Source organism: Mauremys reevesii, linkage group 9 (assembly GCF_016161935.1).
Source record: "Mauremys reevesii isolate NIE-2019 linkage group 9, ASM1616193v1, whole genome shotgun sequence".
Taxonomy (NCBI): Eukaryota; Metazoa; Chordata; order Testudines; family Geoemydidae; genus Mauremys; species Mauremys reevesii.
The window spans coordinates 79,200,214-79,208,328 of record NC_052631.1 but is presented as its reverse complement, the minus strand read 5'-3'; positions in this window follow the sequence as shown (position 1 = coordinate 79,208,328).

The following is an 8,115-nucleotide window of genomic DNA, read 5'->3' as shown; positions in this document are numbered from 1 at the left end:
CATCTAGGCCAGGGTTCCCTGTGAATTCTGGGGTTTTCTACTGTGTAACTATGTGAGAATAGACTTATTCATTAATCTAACAATGCTAGGGGTGATAAAGCTAGCAATAAGATGCCAAGAGGAAGCAAGTAGTTAGAGGAGAGCAGAGGAATAATGACTGAACCTTGTCAGACTCCATAGAGGAGAAAGGTTGCATAGGAAGACTGACTGGTTTTGATAAGCAGAATCACATGGGAGGGTACCAAAGATACCTACACTTCCAAGTTCAGTTTAATTCAGTAACAAGAGATGTCAATAGCTAGGCTTAGTCAACCTTTTTTCAAAGATTAGTACAGAATAATACAGAAAGGAAGAGTATATACATTACCAACTTATCTGGAAGGCAGCGGTGCAGTGGTCAGACTGCCTCAAAATCTGAGTTATACTTTACTTCTACATATTCTAGGGTTGCATACAGCAAATGAGGGTTTCGCCATTTTTTTGCATTTATTTAAACCTCCCATATCATTCTTATTGATCATCCTTGACATGCTTTTGGAAACTTTTTGCTAGCCTTGCACAGATCCTGCTGTAAACAGGACAGAGATTATAACGGTCTTCTTTTGACCATAGCATTTCAAAAGTCAGCAAAACTTTAGTGACATTCTGCATTAGCTATAGTTTGGTACAGATGGCATGTTAGTTAAGCATTAATGAAATGTTTGTCTTGTCCTCTCTCTCCTGTCTTACCTACCACTGAAATTACAACACTTCACATCGCCCTTGGTTAGACAGTTTAACATAAGTAAAAAGCATTCTAAATATAATGTACTAGACTGACTTACTGTTAGCTACTTTCTTATTCTGGTTACATAACATCTTATTTTTAATTACATTTATAGCTACAACAACGACTTCCCTGCTTTGATTAATACATGTTGCTTGTGAGTGCTGAATGCATCTATATTCTAGTAGTTAGCAATAAAGCAATTTACCTTCCTGGTTAATAATTCTGTTTGTGAGAGCTGTTTTACCAATATATTCTATTTACAAGAGTCAGCTTCACAAATCTTGAAAAAGTCCATTCTGATCACTGCCCCCACTACATTTGACAATGTAAAAACTTAGCAAGTTGTGTTTTTACATTGTGCCTTTGGCCTGGCTGCAAAGCACCATGGGACCTTGGCTTAATTCTATCAACTCTGCAAAGGTAGGTTGGCGGCCCAGAAGGATAGAGAGGCTCATGGTGTCAGAGGATGCACTGAGATCAAGAGGAGAGAAGAGGGAGATAGAGCCAGAAGCAGCAGAGAGGTATCGGTCTCTAACTATATGGCGGAGAAGTGGTTTCCAGATGATGGTTAGAACAAAACCAACATGGAAACAGGATATTGTTAACTATAAAAGGAGATCAAGAGGTGAGAAAGGTAAATTCCTCAGTCACTGGTGAGAAAGAGAAGGTGAGAAATCAATGGAGGGATTGTCTGGTCAAAGAGAGAACAGTAACAGATTGTAGTGAGCCAGGGAAGTTAGCAGAGACAAAATGTTAGGTGAGAAGGAGGTATCATCTCTTAGATTAGCTCACCTAGGGAACAGGTCTGTTCATGATCCCTGCACTCATACGATGTGGTGGTTACACGCCCCCAGGTGTCTGAAGGCAGAAATCAATTACAACCTGTATAAAAAGACACTGTACAGGGTGAGAGGGTGGGGTTGCTTTAATTTGTCAATGACAACCTTTTTAAAAGAGAAAGAAATAGCAACCAATTTTTCTTTCCTTTCCATCCTGGGTTCGAGCAGCATAAGCTCTGAAGAAGCCAAAAAGATAACAAGAGAATCATCCAGAATTAAGTGGAATACACTTTACAAGGCTGATCAATCCTTATGCATCAGGGCAGATAGTAAGGAGTTCACAAGATGAGGTCAGAGAGACATTTCCCTTTTGGTATCAACTGGCAGAGGGTAGAAGGGGTGCATAACGTTTCATAGGGTTCCCCTGGGTCAGATGTGTGCATATCAGGTTTGCCAAAGGGTGGCATGTGAGCTCTCTACTAAGAACCAAGAGCCCCTTAGTCATCATAGTCATTGCAAAATGTATGTGTGGATAATGTTTAAGGAATTATGTATCTGTACTGAAAATTACGTTCTCAAGGTCTGTGAGTCAAGGCACATCACCAGACGGTGATAAACCTGCTCCTGTCAGGTAGGAGGGAAGAGACGTTGACCTTTCTCTGGCTGGTTATGTGTCCATTGTATATTGCCCACTTCACAACTGGAGGCCTATTTGCATTACTGAGCCTGATGCTAATGAAGAGATTGCGAAATCACAAGAGAGAAAAACTGCAGGGAAAAACAACAAAAACAGCAGGGCTGGGTGGGAGGGGACATCCTATTTACAAGTAATGAGAATAGTTTTGGGGAGTACAACTGGAGGTAATGAGGTACACATCCTGGATCCTTCACCAGCAAGACAAACTGTCTGTGTGTGCTGTCTTATGAATGGAGGGTCACAGCCAACCTGGCTGGAAAATGCTGCAGAAACTTCAGTAGACAGGAAATTATCTTGTTAATTATGTCTAAGCTCTAGAATGTATGTTATGATCTTATTTTACATGTAATCATTTGTTTCCAATACCTGTATCTGCTATTTCTTGAATCTCTATTCTTTGTTAAATAAACATAGACTTATTTTCCTTATAAAAATATCTAAGTGCTGTGTGTTAAGGAGGGCTGTGAGCTCAGGTGAAACCGGTAAGCTGGGGACACTGTTCCTTTGGGAGCACTGGGTCTGCGAACACTGTGAGTGTCCAGTTGGACAGGGGCTGGAGACTTCAGGGGATGCTCTGAGTGCTTAAGCAGTGGCGCGTGTATGTCACTAACCTGCAGAGGGGCAGCAGAATCTGCAGAGACTGAGAGGGGAGAGTTTGTGTTGCCCATGGCCAGTAGAATCAGGGAACTGATGCCCGGAAGGCACAGACAAAGCTTCCTCATGCTGAGGGCAGGTGGTAGCAAGGTCCCTCATAACCCTGGGAAGTATCACACCCCTCCGTGTTTAATATTGCACCACTAGGTACATCATGGTGGATTTTAGGCCTTCTCCTCAAGCATCCGGCATAGGTCACTCTCAGAGACAAAGTACTGGATTTCATGAATCACTGGTTTGCTCCAGTGAGGCAAGGAAATTGGTGAGAAGAAATATCCTTTGACCACCCACCTCCACCTGCATCTCAAGAGGCTCTCCCAACAAGTCTCCGAGTGTGGCCTTTAGCTGTGGGACAGGGACTACCCTCCCAAGTGTGGACTACCGAAGGGAATAATTTAGTCTATTAGAAGGACAGCCCCATGGGTCAGACAGCAGCCCCACCCAGGAGAAGCCTGTCTAAACTGCTTCATTTAATCTATTGTTCAGCTGACTACATTGAAAATGGAGCATGTAATTGTTTCCCCGAATAGAGTCGAACACCATTAAACGCTGGTCTGAAGCTTTGCCATCTAGCAAATATTCCAGCTGGCTGGAGCTCCTCTGGGATTGGCTCCACGTCACCATGGTTACTGACTGTCCATGGCTTTATTCGTACGGTTAATTAAAAAGCCTGTTTTACTAGGCTGCTATGCCCAGAGGTATGCTGGTATGCTGGCCCTACTAATTCCAATCAAAGAATTTAACAAAATCATCTCATCCCCACTCTGCCTGGGAGACATGGGCTGGGTGGCCATAGAGTTTCTCCTTAGTGACTTAGATCCTTAGATAGAAGCAGTATAAATGTTAGTGTCAAGCAACTCATTGCTGGAATTTTCATTCACTGAGGTGTTGGGTTTTTCCTTCAAGTGAGGAAAGGCCCGATCCTGAAGCCCTTGTTAATGAATACTTCTTACTCAAAGAATTAGTCTGATGGATTCCAATGGGACTGGTCACCTGAGTCAGGGTGAATAAGGGATGCAGGACTGGTCCTTAAATTCATGGATTTCTGCTGCCCTCCATACCTATGCCCACCATATTCCTGATCTCACATCTAAGCACATGGTTCCACCCTCCAGAATGTGCAGTGTTGTCAGACTCTGTTCACAATGGACTATCTTTAAACAATAGAAACCATTCTGCTGGCTAGCTCTCTAGGTAGTAAGGGGCATGTAACCCATCCTTAAGATGAAGCAGGAACTGGAACTCAAGAAAGTGCAATGGCTAATGAATTAGTCTTTCGTATCCGGAAACCTAAGTTCAAATCTTACCTATTAGCATAAATGAGTGGATGCTCAGCCTGTTCCCAGCTGAAGTTTGTTCATATTACACAGCTACAGCACTCTCTAGGAGCAGAGTTGTGGTGCATCAGCACAGCCATGAGGTGGGGTTCCAGCAGGGGGCGCTGCAGGTCAGGCATGAGGTCCATCAGCAAAGAATGAGGAGTAGAGAGACCTGACATCTGAATAGCAGGAGAGGCTGGCAAGGGATCAGGATTGAGGTGCATTGGCAGAGCTGTGTGGGAGAAGCTAACGTATATGGATTGTGACAGATTGTGTGGGAAACCCGTCCATCCCTATCCCTGCTTCCCTCCAGATACACTAGATTACTGAGTGCACTTCAAGTGCTCCCTCCTGCCTCTCAGCTTTCCAAGGTGAATTCCCTTGCTCGAGGGAGAAGAGAATCTTGGCCGCTGCACAAGGGAAGTGGCCCAGCAGCACAGTGTTGGAGTCTGAGGCATGTGACCTTTGTTCAAGAACCCTGGGGTTCATCTATCCCTTCCCCCACTTACCCCGACAAGACTTTCAGTGAAGACCGACTGGTAGCGGACAGCCCTTAAGGGGAAGGGACTGGGCCCAGTTATGTGGGAAATTACCTAATTAGTGCACAAAATGACCGAGCCACTGGGAAATGCAAATAAACAATGGCCTGAAAGGCTGGGCACAAATTACCGGAATCAGCTCAATTAAGGGAAATAAGCCCCTTCAACGTACTCATTACAAATGATACCGACAGAAGGAGTGACACAGATTGATTTGCAGGCTTTGCCAAAGACCAGCGCAGCAGAGGGGCAGCTCTCTGAGCCCGGGCCCACCCTCGAGTTTGGTAACAGTCTATGGAAAGCGAGGAAAGGGGTGAAAAAAGCAAGGGAGTAAAGAAAACATGTTCTGCTTTCATTAACCTTTCATTCCCAAATCAAGCCACTGGCTTCTTTCACGGTGAGGACTCAATCGGGATTTATTTCTAAGGGCTGCGGCTATTTTTAGTACCATCTGGAGCTCCTCACAGCAAATTCCAAGGCACAGGCAGGCCTTCCCTTTCGCACCTCCTGTCTGGTACTGGACCTTTGGGGAAGTAGTCAGCCACTGGCTTGTTGATCTTCCAGCTCTAAGAAGAATCAGGAACATAAGGCTCCTGATTCCCCATGGAATAGCATCTTGGGGTATCCTGTCTCCTGGCACAGCTAAGTGGCAGGGATAGGGCCCTGGTATGACGAGCACAGTGCTTAGAAATAGAAAAGTCCTGCTTTTTTAGATCATCAAGTGCAGTAATTGCAAGATCTGTCTGCCTAGCAGACAGGGGACGTCTCTGATATTAAACGCATGCTGCACGTGAGATCTTAGCTTCCAGGCAATGCTGGGCCTCATCCCCTGTAGAAATGAAAAAAGTCTGCACACAAATGAAGCCTAATTATAATGACTGTATGTAGCTGATTATCAAAGCTAACGTTTAGAGCTGGATATCGAATACCATCTGGTGCTGCCTGCAGCAGGTGGGGAAGGGCCAAGAGAAAACAAATTCAGGTTAAATTATTCAAAGCACTTGATGTGGAGGTCTGAGTGAAAGAAGGAGCATGCAGAGTATGGGGTCTCCAGGTTCATGGGCTCCTGTCTTACCACCATCTCCTGGGCAGCAGGACCAGTCATGTATGCTATAAACAGAGCCCTGAGCACCCAGGTTGCATGTCAGCAGAGCCTCATGGGCAACTCTCCAGCCCACACACACACAGCTCTCTAGGCTATGCCAGCTGTCTCAGCAGCCTGCAGCTGGCATTGCAGGCAGCAAGGCCTTGGAGCTACCTAGTGCAGAGGGTGTGTTGTCCCTTGGGCTTCCTCAGACCTCCCTGGATGTGAGCTGCTGTCAGGTTGCCTGGGGATCCACTCTGGGTGGGAGCTTTGGAAACCTAAATGTTGCATGTGAATCTTATTGTTCATCAGAGTGACGATCTAATGACTGTACATTATTGCACAGTGCAGGCATCTACTATGGAATTTTCCCATGCCCACACAGCTCTGCCTATGCCCCTGAGTGCTGGCACCCTTCAGGTACTAGTCCAGCCTGGGTTCCCCCACACTGCTACACCAATGCCCTTCAGTACTGCCCAAGGGCACCCTCAGCTATTCCAGTTCTGGGTCCCCAGCTGACTCCTAGCTTGTTGCATTATTTGAGTCCTGGGCTCCCCACACAGTTCAGCCAACACCCTTCGACTCTGACTTGAAAATGAAACAATAAAGTTGAAACAAAACCTTTTGATCTTAACAAAACCAAACAAGAAAGTCAAGGTGATTCATTCTGAAGCTTTTTCATCAAAAATTTAATCAAAATTGATCTGTGCCCGTGAAATATTTAGATTTCAATGAACATCATTTTCTGGTGGAAAACTGTTCTGTCAAATTTTTCTACCAGCTCTATTCAATGTGTAATGAATCAGCTGAAAGCCAGGAAAAGGAAGAAACTGTACTAGGTCCAGGAACGGCATTAACCCAACAAAGGCGTCTCACCATCTAGCAGCTAGACTTTGTCTATGTGCGTTTTGCACATTTTCATAAACAAGCCTTGCACCATGACCACTGAGTGGTCTGAAAGCATCTCGTCTCCTAAAAAAGCCAAAAGGGAACACAACATGAGCTATTAGGAGCCACACTGAGCAGGCCTCAGCTGGGAGTCATCTTCCCCTGACCAGCCTCATGAGAGCCATGTTGAGCTGGTCATGGCAAGGAGTTGCCCAGTCCCCTAAACTATGATTTGACATACTAAAATCAAGTTACAGGGGTTAAGCTATATCTCCATGGTGTTAAGGGGGGTTGTCAATCAAGTTAAGCAAGCTAAGCTGAGCTAACTCCAATGGAAAAAAAGAACCTTTTTTTTTTAGACCTGGTCTACACTAAAAAGTTAGGTCAACCCAGCTATGTCACTCAGGGGTGTGAGAAAGTTACCCGGAGAGATGTAGTTAAGGCAACCTAAAGCCCAGTGTAGACAGGGTCAGGTTAATGGATTCTTCTGCCGACTGAGCTCCAGCCCCTTGGGGGGAAATTAACTATGGTGATGGGCGAACCGCTCCCATCAGCATGGGCAGTGTCTATGCTGGAGCTGTGCCATTGTAGCGGTTTCAAGTGTTGACAGGCCCCCCAGTCTAGTCAAGGTCTTAGAGAGAGATTATTCACAGCTTTAGCACCGGTGAAAGCTCCTCTCTAGTATGGGTGAGGGCAGCAAACTCTGCCCTAGTCCAGCCCTCACCTCTGCCTTAGTTCTAGCCCCCAGTGCACACTCATGACACTCATGTCAGAGCCATCCCTTTTCGCTATGTGCGCACACACGATGGGAAGGTTGTTATTCTTTTTACAGCACCCCGAAGTGTTCCAGGCACTTGTTGTAGCATGATGCTAAGAGACGCTCTGTGATTCCTTCAGCTCAGTAAATGGGCAGAACCTGTCAATTTGGCTCCGTCTCGTTAGCTTTGTTTTCATAGCAATAAAAAAAATACCAAACCTGCAATCATTTTTCTTCACTTCATCAAATACTGAATTAGCTCAAACCTGGAAAAGTGAATGTGTCTCCTCTGGGACTGCTGCACCCCCCCCAGCCTGGCTGCCTCTCGCTGGGCTACTACAGCGTCCCCGGGCCTGGCTGCCTCTCGCTGGGCTGTTACAGCGTCCCCGGCCCTGGCTGCCTCTCGCTGGGCTGTTACAGCGTCCCTGGGCCTGGCTGCCTCTCACTGGGCTGTTACAGCGTCCCCGGGCCTGGCTGCCTCTCGCTGGGCTGTTACAGCGTCCCCGGGCCTGGCTGCCTCTCGCTGGGCTGTTACAGCGTCCCCCGGCCTGGCTGCCTCTCGCTGGGCTGTTACAGTGTTCCCGGCCTGGCTGCCTCTCGCTGGGCTGTTACAGCGTCCCCCGGCCTGG